Here is a 21,821-nt window from a genome sequence, read left to right as displayed (position 1 = left end):
TAAAAAACAAAGCAACAGAGCCTAGGGCACTTCCACTTATGGTCCTATAGCTTAGGGAAATTAAAATCAAAAAGACACAGCCACCCCAAAGTTTGGGACGGCTCTGTTTACAAGAACCTCGTTTACGGTACAAGTTCAATATCACAGAAAGCGAAAAATGGATAAAGAAGTTGTGGTACTTACGTACAATGCAATATCACTCAGCAATGAAATCTATGTCATCAGGCCCATAGCAGCATAATGAGTGGATTCAGGTACGATGATTCTAAGTGAGATAAGTCACACAGAAAAAGAAACATCATAAGATATCACTAATACACGGAATGTAAACTTGGCTACACAGGAACTGAATTACAAAACAGAACAAGGTCTCAAATGTAGAAAACCAACTTATGCTTGCTTAAGGGGAAAGGTGAGTTGGGGTGCTGCATAAAACCAGAGATTGAAATTAGCACAGATACCGTTCCATAAGCCAAATATGTAATAGACAAGAGCTACTCCTTGCTCAACGAAGAGGACTCAACAACCCATATTAAACGTCTAAGAATATACCTGACTAGTAAGAATCTTAAAACCTATGGATTAATATGTCTCCAAAAGAGAATCAAGCATGTGTACAGTGGCATAAGTGCAGCAGTGATAGGATTGGTGAGGTTCGGTGAGCCAATGCAGAACCTTTGAAGTCATATTGCATGGTACCCATTCCATGGGTCTCAACTCTCCAGGTTTAAGGGATTCTTCCTTCAGCTAAAACATGCATGTGGAACCCAGAGTATGATCCACCGTGTGATCGGGATACGTGTTCAAATGTGTCTCAGGTTTCGTCCCCTGGTACTCGGGTGCAACATTCCAGACGCTTTACTAACACTCTCCCCACTTGGAGAGTCAGTGCCTTTAACCACCTGTTTGGCCCAGTTTGCAATTTTTGCGGAAGATGATCAGGAATAGGGAGAACCAGTGAGAGACTAGCTGGAGGTGTCTGGACGGGCAAATTTAACTCTCATTTCCCACCAGGAAGAGGAATTAACCAAAGGCTCAGCGTGCCATGCCGGAACGACACTAGGGCCTGAAGCAATCCTGCGGTGTTGCAGCCAGCTCACAAGAAAGCGAGTTGAAGAAAGGAGCTCAGAGGCACTGTAATTCACAAACCTGCAGAGTTATAAATGACAGCTATTATCCAAAAATATATTGAAGTAAGGCTGCCAAGAGGACTTGAAAGCGGGGCAGAATTGCAGGAAACCGATTTCAGGAGGTAGACTGGAATTGCATGTAAAGCATAGGAAAAGAGGCAGAACGTCCACAATGATGCACTTGGCCAAAAAGGGCGTATGCGTTTTTTCCTGAATATATTCAGGAAAAAACGCATACGCACTTTTTGGCCAACCAAGCAAGCTTGCAAAGGAAATCTGCACTACAATGAAGTCTCACTGCCCCCCGGTCAAAAGGGCCATCTGAAAAAAGTGTAAAATCCAGAAAGGCAGGACAGGCCATGGAGACGTGGGAGCCTTGTTATGCTGATGGGCGGGATGTAAATTGCCAACAGCCACTCTGGAGAAGTGTATGGTGTTTCCTGAAACATCTAAAAAACAAAGCAACAGAGCCTAGGGCACTTCCACTTATGGTCCTATAGCTTAGGGAAATTAAAATCAAAAAGACACAGCCACCCCAAAGTTTGGGACGGCTCTGTTTACAAGAACCTCGTTGACGGTACAAGTTCAATATCACAGAAAGCGAAAAATGGATAAAGAAGTGGTGGTACTTACGTACAATGCAATATCACTCAGCAATGAAATCTATGTCATCAGGCCCGTAGCAGCATAATGAGTGGATTCAGGTACGATGATTCTAAGTGAGATAAGTCACACAGAAAAAGAAACATCATAAGATATCACTACTACACGGAATGTAAACTTGGCTACACAGGAACTGAATTACAAAACAGAACAGGGTCTCAAATGTAGAAAACCACCTTATGCTTGCTTAAGGGGAAAGGTGAGTTGGGGTGCTGCATAAAACCAGAGATTGAAATTAGCACAGATACCGTTCCATAAGCCAAATATGTAATAGACAAGAGCTACTCCTTGCTGAACGAAGTGGACTCTACACCCCATATTAAACGCCTAAGAATATACCTGACCAGTAAGAATCTTAAAACCTATACATTTCTATGTCTCCGAAAGAGAATCAAGCGTGTGTACAGCGGCATAAACGCAGCAGTGATAGGATTGGTGAGGTTCGGTGAGCAAATGCAGACCCTTTGAGGTCACATTGCATGGTACCCATTCCATGGGTCTCAACTCTCCAGGTTTAAGGGATTCTTCCTTCACCTAAAACATGCATGTGGAACCCAGAGTATGATCCACCGTGTGATCGGGAAACGTGTTCAAATGTGTCTCAGGTTTCGTCCCCTGGTACTCGGGTGCAACATTCCAGACGCTTTACTAACACTCTCCCCACTTGGAGAGTCAGTGCCTTTAACCTCCTGTTTGGCCCAGTTTGCCATTTCTGCTTAAAATGAACAGGAATAGGGAGAACCAATGAGAGACTAGCTGGAGGTGCCTGGACGGGCAAATTTAACTCTCATTTCCCACCAGGAAGAGGAATTAACCAAAGGCTCAGCGTGCCATGCCGGAACCACACTAGGGCCTGAAGCAATCCTGTGGTGTTGCGGCCAGCTCACAAGAAAGCGAGTTGAAGAAAGGAGCTCAGGGGCACTGTAATTCACAAACCTGCAGAGTTATAAATGACAGCTATCGTCCAAAAATATATTGAAGTAAGGCTGCCAAGAGGACTCGAAAGCGGGGCAGAATTGCAGGAATCCGATTTCAGGAGGTAGACTGGAATTGCATGTAAAGCATAGGAAAAGAGACAGAATGTCCACAATGATGCACTTGGCCAAAAAGGGCGTATGCGTTTTTTCCTGAATATATTCAGGAAAAAACCCATACGCCCTTTTTGGCCAACCAAGCAAGCTTGCAAAGGAAATCTGCACTACAATGAAGTCTCACTGCCCCCCAGTCAAAAGGGCCATCCGAAAAAAGTGTAAAATCCAGAAAGGCCGGACAGGCCATGGAGAACTGGGAGCCTTGTTATGCTGATGGGCGGGATGTAAATTGCCAACAGCCACTCTGGAGAAGTGTATGGTGTTTCCTGAAACATCTAAAAAACAAAGCAACAGAGCCTAGGGCACTTCCACTTATGGTCCTATAGCTTAGGGAAATTAAAATCAAAAAGACACAGCCACCCCAAAGTTTGGGACGGCTCTGTTTACAAGAACCTCGTTTACGGTACAAGTTCAATATCACAGAAAGCGAAAAATGGATAAAGAAGTTGTGGTACTTACGTACAATGCAATATCACTCAGCAATGAAATCTATGTCATCAGGCCCATAGCAGCATAATGAGTGGATTCAGGTACGATGATTCTAAGTGAGATAAGTCACACAGAAAAAGAAACATCATAAGATATCACTAATACACGGAATGTAAACTTGGCTACACAGGAACTGAATTACAAAACAGAACAAGGTCTCAAATGTAGAAAACCAACTTATGCTTGCTTAAGGGGAAAGGTGAGTTGGGGTGCTGCATAAAACCAGAGATTGAAATTAGCACAGATACCGTTCCATAAGCCAAATATGTAATAGACAAGAGCTACTCCTTGCTCAACGAAGAGGACTCAACACCCCATATTAAACGTCTAAGAATATACCTGACTAGTAAGAATCTTAAAACCTATGGATTAATATGTCTCCAAAAGAGAATCAAGCATGTGTACAGTGGCATAAGTGCAGCAGTGATAGGATTGGTGAGGTTCGGTGAGCCAATGCAGAACCTTTGAAGTCATATTGCATGGTACCCATTCCATGGGTCTCAACTCTCCAGGTTTAAGGGATTCTTCCTTCAGCTAAAACATGCATGTGGAACCCAGAGTATGATCCACCGTGTGATCGGGATACGTGTTCAAATGTGTCTCAGGTTTCGTCCCCTGGTACTCGGGTGCAACATTCCAGACGCTTTACTAACACTCTCCCCACTTGGAGAGTCAGTGCCTTTAACCACCTGTTTGGCCCAGTTTGCAATTTTTGCGGAAGATGATCAGGAATAGGGAGAACCAGTGAGAGACTAGCTGGAGGTGTCTGGACGGGCAAATTTAACTCTCATTTCCCACCAGGAAGAGGAATTAACCAAAGGCTCAGCGTGCCATGCCGGAACGACACTAGGGCCTGAAGCAATCCTGCGGTGTTGCGGCCAGCTCACAAGAAAGCGAGTTGAAGAAAGGAGCTCAGAGGCACTGTAATTCACAAACCTGCAGAGTTATAAATGACAGCTATCATCCAAAAATATATTGAAGTAAGGCTGCCAAGAGGACTTGAAAGCGGGGCAGAATTGCAGGAAACCGATTTCAGGAGGTAGACTGGAATTGCATGTAAAGCATAGGAAAAGAGGCAGAACGTCCACAATGATGCACTTGGCCAAAAAGGGCGTATGCGTTTTTTCCTGAATATATTCAGGAAAAAACGCATACGCACTTTTTGGCCAACCAAGCAAGCTTGCAAAGGAAATCTGCACTACAATGAAGTCTCACTGCCCCCCGGTCAAAAGGGCCATCTGAAAAAAGTGTAAAATCCAGAAAGGCAGGACAGGCCATGGAGACGTGGGAGCCTTGTTATGCTGATGGGCGGGATGTAAATTGCCAACAGCCACTCTGGAGAAGTGTATGGTGTTTCCTGAAACATCTACAAAACAAAGCAACAGAGCCTAGGGCACTTCCACTTATGGTCCTATAGCTTAGGGAAATTAAAATCAAAAAGACACAGCCACCCCAAAGTTTGGGACGGCTCTGTTTACAAGAACTTCATTTACAGTACAAGTTCAATATCACAGAAAGTGAAAAATGGATAAAGAAGTTCTGGTACTTACGTACAATGCAATATCACTCAGCAATGAAATGTATATCATCAGGCCCGTAGCAGCATAATGAGTGGATTCAGGTACGATGATTCTAAGTGAGATAAGTCACACAGAAAAAGAAACATCATAAGATATCACTACTACACGGAATGTAAACTTGTCTACACAGGAACTGAATTACAAAACAGAACAGGGTCTCAAATGTAGAAAACCAACTTATGCTTGCTTAAGGGGAAAGGTGAGTTGGGGTGCTGCATAAAACCAGAGATTGAAATTAGCACAGATACCGTTCCATAAGCCAAATATGTAATAGACAAGAGCTACTCCTTGCTGAACGAAGTGGACTCTACACCCCATATTAAACGCCTAAGAATATACCTGACCAGTAAGAATCTTAAAACCTATACATTTCTATGTCTCCGAAAGAGAATCAAGCGTGTGTACAGCGGCATAAACGCAGCAGTGATAGGATTGGTGAGGTTCGGTGAGCAAATGCAGACCCTTTGAGGTCACATTGCATGGTACCCATTCCATGGGTCTCAACTCTCCAGGTTTAAGGGATTCTTCCTTCAGCTAAAACATGCATGTGGAACCCAGAGTATGATCCACCGTGTGATCGGGAAACGTGTTCAAATGTGTCTCAGGTTTCGTCCCCTGGTACTCGGGTGCAACATTCCAGACGCTTTACTAACACTCTCCCCACTTGGAGAGTCAGTGCCTTTAACCTCCTGTTTGGCCCAGTTTGCCATTTCTGCGGAAAATGAACAGGAATAGGGAGAACCAATGAGAGACTAGCTGGAGGTGCCTGGACGGGCAAATTTAACTCTCATTTCCCACCAGGAAGAGGAATTAACCAAAGGCTCAGCGTGCCATGCCGGAACCACACTAGGGCCTGAAGCAATCCTGCGGTGTTGCGGCCAGCTCACAAGAAAGCGAGTTGAAGAAAGGAGCTTAGGGGCACTGTAATTCAAAAACCTGCAGAGTTATAAATGACAGCTATCGTCCAAAAATATATTGAAGTAAGGCTGCCAAGAGGACTTGAAAGCGGGGCAGAATTGCAGGAAACCGATTTCAGGAGGTAGACTGGAATTGCCTGTATAGCATAGGAAAAGAGGCAGAACGTCCACAATGATGCACTTGGCCAAAAAGGGCGTATGCGTTTTTTCCTGAATATATTCAGGAAAAAACGCATACGCCCTTTTTGGCAAACCAAGCAAGCTTGCAATGGAAATCCGAACTACTATGAAGTGTCACTTCCCCCCAGTTTAAAGAGCCATCTGAAAAAAGTGGAAAATGCAGAAAGGCAAGACAGGCCATGGGGATAAAGGAACCTTGTTATGCTGATGGGCGGGATGTAAATTGCCAACAGCCACTCTGGAGAAGTGTATGGTGTTTCCTGATACATCTGAAAAACAAAGCAACAGAGTCTAGGGCATTTCCACTTATGGTCCTATAGCTTAGGGAAATTAAAATCAAAAAGACACAGCCACCCCAAAATTTGGGACGGCTCTGTTTACAGGAACCTCTTCTATGGTACAAGTTAAGTATCCCAGAGAGCAAATAATTGATAAAGAAGTTGCGGTACTTAACGTACAACAGAATACCACTCAGCAATGAAATCTGTGTCACCAGGCCTGTACCCGCATAATGAGTGGATTGAGGCACGATGATTCTAAGTGAAATAAGTCACACAGATAAGGAAACATCATAAGGTATCACTAATACATGGAATGTAAACTTGGCTACACATGAACTGAATTACAAAACAGAACAGGGTCTCAAGTTTAGAAAACCAACTTATGCTTGCTTAAGGGGAAAGGTGAGTTGGGGTGCTGCATAAAACCAGAGTTTGAAATTAGCACAGATACCGTTCCATAAGCCAAATATGTAATAGACAAGACCTACCCCTTGCTCAACGAAATGGACTCAACAATGAGGTATCACCTCACACCTGTTAGAATGGGCATCATCTGAAAATCTACAAACAACAATTGCTGGAAAGGGTGTGGGGAAAAGGAAGCCTCTTCCACTATTGTTGGGAATATAAATTGATACAGTCACTATGGAGAACAATATGGAGTCTTAAGAAACTAATAATAGAATTACCATATGATACAGCAATCCCAGTACTGGACATATACACAGACAAAACCATAAATCAAAAAGAGACATTCACCGCAATGTTCATTGCATCACTATTTACAATATCGAGGTAATGGAAGCAACCTAAATGCCCACAGACAGACGAATGCATAAAGATGTGGTACATATATAAAATGGAATATTACTAAGCCATGAAAGGAATGAAATTGGGTCATTTGTAGAGACGTCGATGGATCTAGAGACTGTCATACAGAGTGAAGTAAGTCAGAAAGAGAAAAACAAATCTTGTATATTCATGCATATATGTGGAACCTAGAAAAACTGTACAGATTAACCGTTTTGCAAGGCATAAATAGAGCAACAGATGTAGACAACAATCGTATGGACAACAAGGGGGGAAAGCTCTTGGGGGGGTGGTGGTGGGAGGAGCTGAGAGATTGGGATTGGCATGTAAACATTTATATGTATAAAATAGATAACCAATAAGAACCTGCTGTATAAAAATATAAAATAAAATTCAAAATTAAAAAGAAATAAAATTTAAAAAATAAAACAGAAAAAACAATTATTCCCTTCACATACATGTATTTATATGAATAAATTATTTCCATGCTTATATCTGTAAATACAAAAAAGAGGAATAAAATCTACCTTGAACCAAAAACGAAAAAGAGAAAAAAAAAAAAACAGAACCCACCAGTTACTCAGAGGAAAACCGTATCAGGGCACTTGCTCCAGTTGTAAACAATTCTGAAGTTGGTCAGTGGTGGGGAATCGTCTCCCATTCAGCCAGCAGCCCCCACACAAGCGTACTCATTGCAAAGCTGGGGCACTGTGCCGAGGCATCTGTGAGTGAACGTGAGCTGAGCCCCAGGCCAGTTGCTGTTGAACTGTTCCCACCCTTCCCAGGTAAAACACCTGAATATATACAAGGACTTGAAAGCCTAGAGGAAGGGCCATGGAGCCACACGAGTGACAGCATGCCAGCTGACTTGGTGCCTGCAGGCCAGCCAGGATGGTCCTGTCCCTGGGTGCTCTTCTGGAAGATTTCCATTTCCCTGCCTGAGATACCCGTCCTGTCCCTGCCCCCACTGCTTTTTTCCTTCCTCACCTCTGCCCAGGGAGAAATTCCAGCAGCAGGTATGGGTGACACATCCTCTTCTTTAGCAGGTGGCAGCCTGGCAACTGCTGCAGAAAGTCCAGCAGAGCCCCACTCACACTGGGCCACCCACAAAGCCGTGGCCTCTCACTCCCTCCCACCAGCCCAGCCCCGAGACTGCTGACAGGGCAGAGAAAATGGCGTCAGGCACAGCTGCAGGGGCTCTTGCTGCCTGGAGTGGTATTTATATTGATCTCAACCCAGGCACACCTGGGGAGGGCTGGCCGGCATGGTAAGGCTGCCCAGGTCAGCCAATCATCACCCCTCAGGGGCTCACAGTTGCAGAAAATGGAACTTGCTGAACCGGCCAGGTCCAAGGAACAGGTGTGGGCTCCTGAGAGTCAGGATAGACAAGGGGCTGCAGCTTTGGCTTGTTTTCTAATCATTTTATCTGGCCCATGAGTGGGAGACAACTTCAAGAAAACCCTCTCCTAATGAGAGGAACCCAGGAGTCAGGGAGAGGAGGGGTGGGTGGTGGTTGGAGACAGAGGCTTGGTGCCCCGGGTGCAGTGGAAGTCTCTGGAAGACCAGGTGGAGGGAGGCCACACAGAGTGATGCCCAGGGTCACAGACCTGTCGGAGCTGCTGTTTGTTAGTTCAAGTCCTGCTCTGAGGTGCTCTGTGTCAGCTCTGAGCGACAGGTGAGATGGGGGTGCTCTTCAATGAGGGCTATGTGCACAGTTCCTGTGTGCCCAGCCCTGCCACGGTACCTGCAAGGGTAGCTCTGTATCCTGGGAGAGGCCTGACCATGAGAGCCCCGTGGGCTGGGTTGGGGGTGGGGTACCTGCCCAGGAGAGCTCCATATCCTGGGATTGGCCTGACCACGAGAGCCCCATGGGCTGCTGGGGACCTGGTAAAGGATGTCAGGACAGTCAGTGAAGCCACCGAGGATATACCTCCAGTTGCTCCATTTCCTACACCCTGCTGGTCATTCTACCAACCACCAGGACATGGTATTCTGTATTAGTCTTCAATGATGCCTTCTTTTGTATTCCATTAGTCCCAGAGTCACAAGAAATTTTGGCTTGTGAGTGGCAGGACTCAACATACAACTAAAACAATACTTCCGGGCCGTCTTGCCCCAAGGGTTCAAAAATTCCCACACCATCTTTGGGGAAAGCTTAGCTAAAGACCGAAAAGTTCTACCTCTAGAAAAGGAAACCCTCCTTCAATATGCAGACGACATTCTGATCGCCAGCCCTACTAAGGAGGCCTCTGAACTACCAAGCCAATAAAGGATAGAAGTTGTCCAAGAAAAAGCTCAAATATCACAGACTGCGGTGACCTGCCTGGGCTTCATTCTCACACAAGGTCGGAGAAGCCCATCCCAGGAAAGGGAAGAAACCATTTGCAGCCTTACCCCTTTCTAAAACTAGAAGACAGCTTAGGGGTTCCTGGGGAGGCCAGGGTTTGCTGCTTCTGGATCCCTAACTACAGTCTACTAGCTGGGCCTCTATATGAAACACTGAAAGGAAAAGATGATGATCCTTTTGAACAGAATCCAGAAGTGGCCTTTCAAGCATGGAAAGAGCAGTCAATTCAGACCCTTGCCCTGGAACTCCCTAATTGAGCTAAACCCTTTGACCTTTCCATTCCCGGTGAAAGGTGAGTCGCCATTGGAGAATTAGTGCAAAAACTGGGACCACTTGAAATGGAACAACGCAAGAATGCCATCCAGGTAGGATAAAATAGAGTCACCAAGGGGCTTGGCCCACTGCCACATCTGGCCAAGATACTGGCGGTATCTAAAAACCTGGAAATCAGCAGCCCAAAAGGCCACCTCCCTCCTAAGGGAAAAGGACCCCACGTGGTGATCCTAATCACCAACCATGCCCTGAAGTTGCAGGGTTCGCTCCGTGGGCACACCGACCTCGAGTGAGGAGGCCCTCCAACTCCAACATTCAGAGAGATAACCGGGGGCAACAGGGCACCATGACGACTCGTGTGAACATCACTTGACCTGGAGTTTCTCTCATAAAACAACAATAGTGTGTCCCGAATGAGTAGACTACTGCTTGCAGGACTTACTGCACCCGGAGGGGAGCTAATAGTCTTGGCGGGGGAAACGTATATCACACTGTCACCATAGAAAAGCCTACAGACACCGTGATGATGGTGGCCAATAAGACCGGCTGGACTCCTGTTTACTTCAAAAGGCTGTTGACTCAGTGGCCATCATGGTCCTTGATCACCACTGACCCTGGACTGTCTGGGAGTTGAGCGGGCAGGGCTCTGACACCTGGTGCTGTTTTTACGTTAATTCAGGGGCCTAATTGAAGAAAGAGCAGACTACTGGTCAGAGCATCTAGGCTGGCAGAAACGGTCAGCCTAAGGTGGCCGAACAAATGTGGGGCGGGGTGAAACCGGCCCCCACAGCGTCTCTGCACATCTCTTTCCTGAACCCTTAAAGGTCATTAGAATCTATAACACTTCCAATGCTGGTGCTCAGGCGGACGAGCAGGGAGGCAGGGGTCCTGGGGCCAATCAACGTCACCTGGAGGCTGCTGGGGAGAAGTTCTGACCCTCATCCCCTGGTATGAGGGCTCCCAACTCAGCACTCAGCAGTTACAGAAGAAGGGTCTGCACCCTCAGCACTCCAAGAATGAGGAACGGGACAAAAGGCAGAGGAGGGGTTTGTCCCCAGCAAAGCCCATTAAAAATCCCTGGGAGATAAAAATAGAATCTGGGCAATAAAGTCAAGTCTGACCTTTTTTATCCTTTGTGCTTTGTCTAATTTCACGTGCTCCTAGGGTCCCGCATGCAGAGGTTCCACACCCGGCACTTCAGACCAGATTTCCTAGTGCAGAATGGCTGGGTCGACACCTCAGCTCCTGGGGCCCAGTGCAGACTCTAAGATATAGAGCCTGAGCTGCAGCCAACCCGGCCCTTGAGTGCTCCGCCCCCTCCCTCCCACTGACTCTGACAGGATCTCTACACAGCAGCCCAGCCCACAGCCCACGGGGTAGTGCATGCTCTCACCTCTCCATTCTCTGATCAAAATATAAAGTTTCCTTTGCTTGTGAACCAAACTCAGTCTCGATCTGTTGGCCCCAATGACACTGGGCAGGGGGACACTTGTTGGGGTCCACTCTGGAGGATCAGTAACAGAAATTGAGACTATTGTAACTTCAATGAACAGATGTGTGAGCCAAACTGTAGTTAACATAGAACAGTTTATAAGGCTCGGGTAAAATAAGATGTTTCTAACACTTCCATTTGATATTTCCATCATTTTATTATAAGCAAGTTCAGTGAAAAGGTTTGTCTTATTTGTCAGGTCAATATTAGAGAAATGAAGTGATTTCTTTCCAAGGATGTACATCTAATAATCTTGGTTAAAGCTTCAATCTTGTTTTAAATGCTTTTCCATTGAAAATGATACCTCTCTTTCAGCTCCCCCATTTCTGAGAAGTATAAAATCTTATAATTTATTATTACCAAAGGGGAAAGGTGGGAGGAGGGATAAATTAACAGTTTGGAATTAACACATACACACTGCTATGTATAAAATAGATCATCAACAAGGAACCACTGTATAGCACAGGGAACTACACTCAATATTTTGCAATAACCTATAAGGGGAAATAATCGGAAAAAGAATAGATATTTTTATTGACATCATCTATCAATGACAGTTAAAGTGTAACCTAAGGGAAGCCAGTGGTGAGTGCTTCTGACCCTGAAGACTTCAATCATCTAAAGTTTGGACTCTGCCTACTTCCCAAGGCCCTTAATGAACATATGTGTAGCTGTAGCTTAAAAAATTCCCCAGTTTGGGTTTCGGAGAGACACTGATTTTGAAAAAGCCCTGGTGTTCTCCTTACATGAATGGGACTCTTCCTACTGCTAAAACATGTCTGTCACACACAGAGGATGGTATACCGTCTGATCAGGAAGAGTTTGGAAAAGGCATCTCATCTCCTCATCTCCTGGTGCTCGGGTTCACCCCTCCAGCGTCTTTACTAACAGTCTCCCCACTTGGAGATGTCAGCACTGTCAACATCCTGTTGCATACAGTTTGGAATTTGTCCAGAGGATGAAGCGGAAGGATGAGGAACAATGAGAGACAAGTCCTAGGTGTTCAGACAGGCACATGTCACTCTAATTTCCAATCAGGAAGACGAATTGACCAAAGGCTAGGGTTGCCCATGGAAACAGTATAGGGCTTGAGGAAATCCCACTGCTTTGTGGCCAGTTCCCATAAACACAAGTTGAACAATGGAACTCAGGGGCAGTAAAATTCACGAAACTGCAGAGTTGAAAATATCTATCACTGAAAAATGTCTTGAGGAAAGTCAGAGAAAAGGATTGGTAAGCAAGGGAGAATGGCAGGAAAGGGATTTGAGGAGGTAGAAAGGACTCGTCATTAAGCACAAGAAAAGGGGCTGAACATTGCCAACATTGCAGTTGGCCAAAAAGGCTGTATGCGTTTTTTTCTGTATATATTCAAGAAAAGGGCATACACTTTTTTAGCCAACCAAACAGGTGGGCACTGGAAATCAATACTACAAAAGATATCACTTCGCATCAGTCAGAAGAGCCATCCTCATAAAGTGTAAACACCAGAAATGCAGGACAGGGCAAGGAGAAGAGGGAGCCCTGTGAGGCTTATAGTGGAAATGTATATTGCCAATGGCCATTCTGGAGAAGTGTATTGTGTTTACTAAAGCATCTAAAAAATGAGCTACAGAGCATAGGGCACTTGCACTCATGGGCGTATGTCTTGGGAAAAACAAAAATCGAGAGGACACAGGCACCCCAATGTTTACTGCCTCTCTGTTTAAAAGATTCTCGACTAGGATATAACTTAAATGTCTCTGGAGGGAAAAAATGGATAGAGATGTGGTACTTATGTAGAGTGGAATATTACTCAGCCTGGAAGTCAATGAAATATGGCCAGTTGTAACAACTCCGGAGGAGTTACGTATGATCATTCTAAGTGACATAATTCAAAAAGAAAAAGACACATATCATAAGATATCACTTAAAGGTGGAATCCAAAATGGCTACACATGAAATAAATTACAAAACAAAAACATAGTCAAATATGTAGACAACACGCGTAAGGCTGCTAAACGGGAAAGGTGGGGAGGGGTGAGGCATCATCCAGGAGGTTGAAATTAGCAAAGATACCATTCCAAATACCAAACTGATAATCAACAAGGCCTACACGGTAGCTAAAAGAACTGCACTCAGCACACTCAAGTCACTGGAAAAGAATATATATGACTGGTAAGAATCTGAAAAAGAATTTATTGATGTCTCTCTGTATGTGAATCAAGTGGATGTACAGCAGCAAGAAACAGAGCTTTGAAAATCAGCTGTAACCAATATAGTAATAAATTGAAAAAAATAAACGACAAAGAGACAGAGAAAACCTCTTACAACTTTTCCTCAGGGACGGTGATGCAACATGGATTGAACACATCTAGACCCACAGCAGGATGAGACATAAGGCTGGAAACTGTTTACGCTAAGAGAAATATGAGGTTGGGTGAGGAAATGCACACCCTTTAAAGTAATACTACCTGGTACCCATTCAATGGGTCCCAAATCTGCAGGTTCAAGGGATCTTCCTACAGCGAAAACATGCATGGAAAACCCAGAGGACTGTACACCATGTGATCGGGAGATGTGTCTAAAATGCACCTCATTTATCCTCTCCTGGTGCTCCTGTTCATCATTCCAGCCACGTTACTTAGAATCTCCCCACTTAGAGAATCAGCACATTTAAACTTCTGTTTCACACATTTTGCAAATTGTGAGGAGGATGAACGGGAAGAGGGGGAACCAATGAGAGAATAGTTGTAGGGGTTTGGACGGGCACATGTCACTCTAATTTCCCATTAAGAATAAGAATTAAAAAAAGGCTCAGCCCGCCTCGCCGGAGCCAAAATAGGGCCTGAAGCAATCCTGCGGCTTTGAGGCCAGCTCACAAAAGAGCAACTTAAAAAATGGAGCTCAGGGTCACTGCAATTCACAAACCTGCAGAGTTATAAATGAAAACTAACGTCCCAAAATATGTTGAGGTAAGGCAAAGAAGAGGATCTGAATGCAAGACAGAATTGCAAGAAACAGATTTCAAGAGATAGATTGGACTCGTCTTTAAAGCACATGAAAAGCGGCAGAATTTCGACAATGATGCAGTTGGCCCAAAAGGGAGTATGCGTTTTTTCCTGAATATATCCAGGAAAAAACGCATACGCACTTTATGGGCAACCAAGCAAGCAAGCAATGCAAATGTGCACAACAAAGAAGTCTCATTTCCCACCGGTCAAAAGGGCCATCCGAAAAAATTGTAAAAACCAGAAATGCAGGACAGGCCATGGAGAACAGGGAGCCTTTATACGCTGATGGACAGTGTGTGAACTGCCGAGAGCCACTCTGGAGAAGTGTATGGTGGTTCCTAAATCATCTAAAAAACAGAGCTACAGAGCATAGGGCACTTCCAATCACGGAAGTATATCTAGGGAAGTCTAAAAATCAACAAGACACAAGCACACCACAGTTTAGGGCTACTCTGTTTACAAGAACCTCAACTTCAGTACACCTTAAATATCCCAGGAAAGAGAACAATGGATAAAGAAAATGTGGTACTTATGTACAATGGAATATCTCTTCACCATGAAATCAATGTAATAAGGCTAGTAGAAGGATAAAGAGTGGATTTAGGTCCGATAATACTACTTGAAATAAGTCAAACAGAAAAAGAAACATATCATAAGATATCACTTATAGAGGGAGGATAAATATGGCTGCACAAAAAATGAATTACAAAACAGAACAGTGTCTCACATTTAGAAAACACACTTATGTCAGCTTAAGGGGAAAGGAGAGGTGGGGTGATGCATAAAACCAGAGTTTGAAATTAGCACAGATACCGTTCAATAAACCAAATAGGTATTAGACAAGATCTACACCTTGCTCAATGAACTGGCCTCAACACACCCTATACACCGCAGAGAAATATATCTGAGTAATAAGAATCTTAAAACCCATGTATTGATATATCTCCATAAGGGAATCAAGTGTGTGCAGAGCGGCCAAACACAGCAGTGAAAATGAGCTAAACCCCATTATAGAAATAAATTTTAAAACCAAAACGCAGAAACAATGAAAGAGAGAAAAATTCTTACAAAATTCGCTCAGGGGCTGTGATGCAACCTGGAATGACCACATATAAACCCACAGCTGGATAAGACATAAGGCTGGACACTTGGGGCTGAGAGGATTGGTGAGCTTTGGTGAGCAACTGCCGAAAGTTTAATGCAATACTTCATGCTACTCATTCCAAGGGTCCCAACACTCCAGGTTGAAGGGAATCTTCCTACAGCTAAACCATGCATGGGAAATCCAGCGGATGGTATACCATATGATCGGGAAAGGTTTCTAAAACGCACCTCATTTTCCTCTCCTGGGGCTCCGGATCAACATTCCAGCCACTTTACTAACAACATCTCCACATGGAGAGTCAATGCCTTTACGTTCCGGTATCGCACAGTCTGCAGTTAGTGCGGAGGATGAATGGGAATAGGGGGAACCAGTGAGAAAATAGCTGTAGCGGTTTCAATGGGAACATGTCACTCTAATTCACATCAGGAAGAAGAATTAACCAAAGGCAGAGCAAGGCGACCCAGAAGAAGAATAGGGCCTGAAGAAATCCTGTGGATATGAGGCAAGATCACAAAAATAAGAGCTGAAAAATGCAGCTAAGGGCCACGGCAATTCAAAAACCTGCAGAGTTAAAAAGGTCAACAATTTTCAAAAAGTATATTGAGGTAAGGCTATGAAGAGGCACTGACAGCAAGGCAGAATTGCAGGAAACCGATTTCAGGAGGTAGACTGGAATTGCATTGAAAACATATGAAAACACTCAGAACGTCGACAATGATGCACTTGGCCAAAAAGGGCGTATGCGTTTTTTCCTGAATATATTCAGGAAAAAACGCATACACCCTTTTTGGCCAACCAAGCAAGCTTGCAAAGGAAATCTGCACTACAATGAAGTCTCACTTCCTCCCTGTCAAAAGGAGCATCTGAAAAAAGTGTAAAATCCAGAAAGGCAGGACAGGCCATGGAGAACTGGGAGCCTTGTTATGCTGATGGGCGGGATGTAAATTGCCAACAGCCACTCTGGAGAAGTGTATGGTGTTTCCTGAAACATCTAAAAAACAAAGCAACAGAGCCTAGGGCACTTCCACTTATGGTCCTATAGCTTAGGGAAATTAAAATCAAAAAGACACAGCCACCCCAAAGTTTGGGACGGCTCTGTTTACAAGAACCTCGTTTATGGTACAAGTTCAATATTGCAGAAAGCGAAAAATGGATAAAGAAGTTGTGGTACTTATGTACAATGCAATATCACTCAGCAATGAAATCTATGTCATCAGGCCCGTAGCAGCATAATGAGTAGCTTCAGGTACCATGATTCTAAGTGAAAAAAATCACACAGAAAAAGAAACATCATAAGATATCACTACTACACGGAATGTAAACTTAGCTACAAAGGAACTGAATTACAAAACAGAACAGGGTCTCAAATGTAGAAAACCAACTTATGCTTGCTTAAGGGGAAAGGTGAGTTGGGGTTCTGCATAAAACCAGAGATTGAAATTAGCACAGATACCGTTCCATAAGCCAAATATGTAATAGACAAGAGCTACTCCTTGCTCAACGAAGTGGACTCTACACCCCATATTAAACGCCTATGAATATACCTGACTAGTAAGAATCTTAAAACCTATGGATTTCTATGTCTCCGAAAGAGAATAAGGCGTGTGTACAGCGGCATAAACGTAGCAGTGATAGGATTGGTGAGGTTCTGTGAGCCAATGCAGACCCTTTGAAGACATATTGCATGGTACCCATTCCATGGGTCTCAACTCTCCAGGTTTAAGGGATTCTTCCTTCAGCTAAAACATGCATGTGGAACCCAGAGTATGATCCACCATGTGATCGGGAAACGTGTTCAAATGTGTCTCAGGTTTCGTCCCCTGGTACTCGGGTGCAACATTCCAGTAGCTTTACTAACACTCTCCCCACTTGGAGAGTCAGTGCCTTTAACCTCCTGTATGGCCCAGTTTGCCATTTCTGCGGAAAATGAACAGGAATAGGGAGAACCAATGAGAGACTAGCTGGAGGTGCCTGTACTGGCAAATTTAACTCTCATTTCCCACCAGGAAGAGGAATTAACCAAAGGCTCAGCGTGCCATGCCGGAACCACACTAGGGCCTGAAGCAATGCTGCGGTCTTGCAGCCAGCTCACAAGAAAGCAACTTGAAGAAAGGAGCTCAGAGGCTCTGTAATTCACAAACCTGCAGAGTTATAAATGACAGCTATCGTCCAAAAATATATTGAAGTAAGGCTGCCAAGAGGACTTGAAAGCGGGGCAGAATTGCAGAAAACCGATTTCAGGAGGTAGACTGGAATTGCATGTAAAGCATAGGAAAAGAGGCAGAACGTCCACAATGATGCACTTGGCCAAAAAGGGCGTATGCGTTTTTTCCTGAATATATTCAGGAAAAAACGCATACGCCCTTTTGGGCCAACCAAGCAAGCTTGCAAAGGAAATCTGCACTACAATGAAGTCTCACTGCCCCCCGGTTAAAAGGGCCATCTGAAGAACGTATAAAATCCAGAAAGGCAGGACAGGCCATGGAGAACTGGGAGCCTTGTTATGCTGATGGGCGGGATGTAAATTGCCAACAGCCACTCTGGAGAAGTGTATGGTGTTTCCTGAAACATCTACAAAACAAAGCAACAGAGCCTAGGGCACTTCCACTTATGGTGGTATAGCTTAGGGAAATTAAAATCAAAAAGACACAGCCACCCCAAAGTTTGGGACGGCTCTGTTTACAAGATCCTCGTTTACGGTACAAGTTCAATAACACAGAAAGTGAAAAATGGATAAAGAATTTGTGGTACTTACGTACAATGCAATATCACTCAGCAATGAAATCTATATCATCAGGCCCGTAGCAGCATAATGAGTGGATTCAGGTACGATGATTCTAAGTGAAATAAGTCACACAGAAAAAGAAACATCATAAGATATCACTACTACAAGGAATGTAAACTTGCCTACACAGAAACTGAATTACAAAACAGAACAGGGTCTCAAATGTAGAAAACCAACTTATGCTTGCTTAAGGGGAAAGGTGAGTTGGGGTACTGCATAAAACCAGAGATTGAAATTAGCACAGATACCGTTCCATAAGCCAAATATGTAATAGACAAGAGCTACTCCTTGCTCAACGAAGTGGGCTCTACACCCCATATTAAACGCCTAAGAATATACCTGACTAGTAAGAATCTTAAAAGCTATGGATTTATATGTCTCCAAAAGAGAATCAAGCATGTGTACAGCAGCATAAACGCAGCAGTGATAGGATTGGTGAGGCTTGATGAGCCAATGCAGACCCTTTGAAGTCATATTGCATGCCAGCCATTCCATGGGTCTCAACTCTCCAGGTTTAAGGGATTCTTCCTTCAGCTAAAACATGCATGTGGAACCCAGAGTATGATCCACCGTGTGATCGGGAAACGTGTTCAAATGTGTCTCAGGTTTGGTCCCCTGGTACTCGGGTGCAACATTCCAGACGCTTTACTAACCCTCTCCCCACTTGGAGAGTCAGTGCCTTTAACCTCCTGTTTGGCCCAGTTTGCAATTTCTGCGGAAAATGAACAGGAATAGGGAGAACCAATGAGAGACTAGCTGGAGGTGTCTGGACGGGCAAATTTAACTCTCATTTCCCACCAGGAAGAGGAATTAACCAAAGGCTCAGCGTGCCATGCCGGAACCACACTAGGGCCTGAAGCAATGCTACGGTGTTGCAGCCAGCTCACAAGAAAGCGAGTTGAAGAAAGGAGCTCAGAGGCACTGTAATTCACAAACCTGCAGAGTTATAAATGACAGCTATCGTCCAAAAATATATTGAAGTAAGGCTGCCAAGAGGACTCGAAAGCGGGGCAGAATTGCAGGAATCCGATTTCAGGAGGTAGACTGGAATTGCATGTAAAGCATAGGAAAAGAGGCAGAACGTCCACTATGATGCACTTGGCCAAAAAGGGCGTATGCGTTTTTTCCTTAATATATTCAGGAAAAAACGCATACGCCCTATTTGGCCAACCAAGCAAGCTTGCAAAGGAAATCTGCAGTACAATGAAGTCTCACTGCCCCCCAGTCAAAAGGGCCATCTGAAAAATGTGTAAAATCCAGAAAGGCAGGACAGGCCATGGAGAATTGGGAGCCTTGTTATGCTGATGGGCGGGATGTAAATTGCCAACAGCCACTCTGGAGAAGTGTATGGTGTTTCCTGAAACATCTACAAAACAAAGCAACAGAGCCTAGGGCAGTTCCACTTATGGTTCTATAGCTTAGGGAAATTAAAATCAAAAAGACACAGCCACCCCAAAGTTTGGTACGGCTCTGTTTACAAGAACCTCGTTTACGGTACAAGTTCAATATCACAGAAAGTGAAAAATGGATAAAGAAGTTGTGGTACTTACGTACAATGCAATATCACTCAGCAATGAAATGTATATCATCAGGCCCGTAGCAGCATAATGAGTGGATTCAGGTACGATGATTCTAAGTGAAATAAGTCACACAGAAAAAGAAACATCATAAGATATCACTACTACATGGAATGTAAACTTGGCTACCCAGGAACTGAATTACAAAACAGAATAGGGTCTCAAATGTAGAATACCAACTTATGCTTGCTTAAGGGGAAAGGTGAGTTGTGGTACTGCATAAAACCAGAGATTGAAATTAGCACAGATACCGTTCCATAAGCCAAATATGTAATAGACAAGAGCTACTCCTTGCTCAACGAAGTGGACTCTACATCCCATATTAAACGCCTAAGAATATACCTGACTAGTAAGAATCTTAAATCCTATGGATTTATATGTCTCCAAAAGAAAATCAAGCGTGTGTACAGCGTCATAAACGCAGCAGTGATAGGATTGGTGAGGTTCGGTGAGCAAATGCAGACCCTTTGAAGTCATATTGCATGATACTCATTCCATGGGTCTCAACTCTCCAGGTTTAAGGGATTCTTCCTTCAGCTAAAACATGCATGTGGAACCCAGAGTATGATCCACCGTGTGATCGGGAAACGTGTTCAAATGTGTCTCAGTTTTCGTCCCCTGGTACTCGGGTGCAACATTCCAGTCGCTTTACTAAAACTCTCTGCACTTGGAGAGTCAGTGCCTTTAACCTCCTGTTTGGCCCAGTTTGCCATTTCTGCGGAAAATGAACAGGAATAGGGAGAACCAATGAGAGACTAGCTGGAGGTGTCTGGACGGGCAAATTTAACTCTCATTTCCCACCAGGAAGAGGAATTAACCAAAGGCTCAGCGTGCCATGCCGGAACCACACTAGGGCCTGAAGCAAGGCTGCGGTGTTGTGGCCAGCTCACAAGAAAGCGAGTTGAAGAAAGTAGCTCAGGGGCACTGTAATTCACAAACCTGCAGAGTTAAAAATGACAGCTATCGTCCAAAAATATATTGAAGTAAGGCTGCCAAGAGGACTTGAAAGCGGGGCAGAATTGCAGGAAACCGGTTTCAGGAGGTAGACTGGAATTGCATGTAAAGCATAGGAAAAGAGGCAGAACGTCCACAATGATGCACTTGGCCAAAAAGGGCGTATGCGTTTTTTCCTGATTATATTCAGGAAAAAAAGCATATGCCATTTTTGGCCAACCAAGCAAGCTTGCAAAGGAAATCTGCACTACAATGAAGTCTCACTGCTCCCCAGTCAAAAGGGCCATCTGAAAAATGTATAAAATCCAGAAAGGCAGGACAGGCCATGGAGAACTGGGAGCCTTGTTATGCTGATGGGCGGGATGTAAATTGCCAACAGCCACTCTGGAGAAGTGTATGGTGTTTCCTGAAACATCTAAAAAACAAAGCAACAGAGCCTAGGGCACTTCCACTTATGGTCTTATAGCTTAGGGAAATTAAAATCAAAAAGACACAGCCACCCCAAATTTTGGGACGGCTCTGTTTACAAGAACCTCGTTTACGGTACAAGTTCAATATCACAGAAAGCGAAAAATGGATAAAGAATTTGTGGTACTTACGTACAACGCAATATCACTCAACAATGAAATCTATGTCATCAGGCCCGTAAGAGCATAATGAGTAGATTCAGGTACGATGATTCTAAGTGAAATAAGTCACACAGAAAAAGAAACATCATAAGATATCACTACTACACGGAATGTAAACTTGGCTACACAGGAACTGAATTACAAAACAGAACAGGGTCTCAAATATAGAAAATTAACTTATGCTTGCTTAAGGGGAAAGGTGAGTTGGGGTGCTGCATAAAACCAGAGATTGAAATTAGCACAGATACCGTTCCATAAGCCAAATATGTAATAGACAAGAGCTAGTCTTTGCTAAACGAAGAGGACTCAACACCCCATATTAAACGTCTAAGAATATACCTGACTAGTAAGAATCTTAAAATCTATGGATTTATATGTCTCCGAAAGAGAATCAAGCGTGTGTACAGTGGCAAAAGCACAGCAGTGATAGGATTGGTGAGGTTCGGTGAGCCAATGCAGAACCTTTGAAGTCATATTGCATGGTACCCATTCCATGGGTCTCACCTCTCCAGGTTTAAGGGATTCTTC

Source organism: Pseudorca crassidens, chromosome 1 (genome assembly GCF_039906515.1).
Source record: "Pseudorca crassidens isolate mPseCra1 chromosome 1, mPseCra1.hap1, whole genome shotgun sequence".
In the NCBI taxonomy this organism is placed as follows: Eukaryota; Metazoa; Chordata; class Mammalia; order Artiodactyla; family Delphinidae; genus Pseudorca; species Pseudorca crassidens.
Note: the sequence above shows the minus strand (reverse complement) of the source record.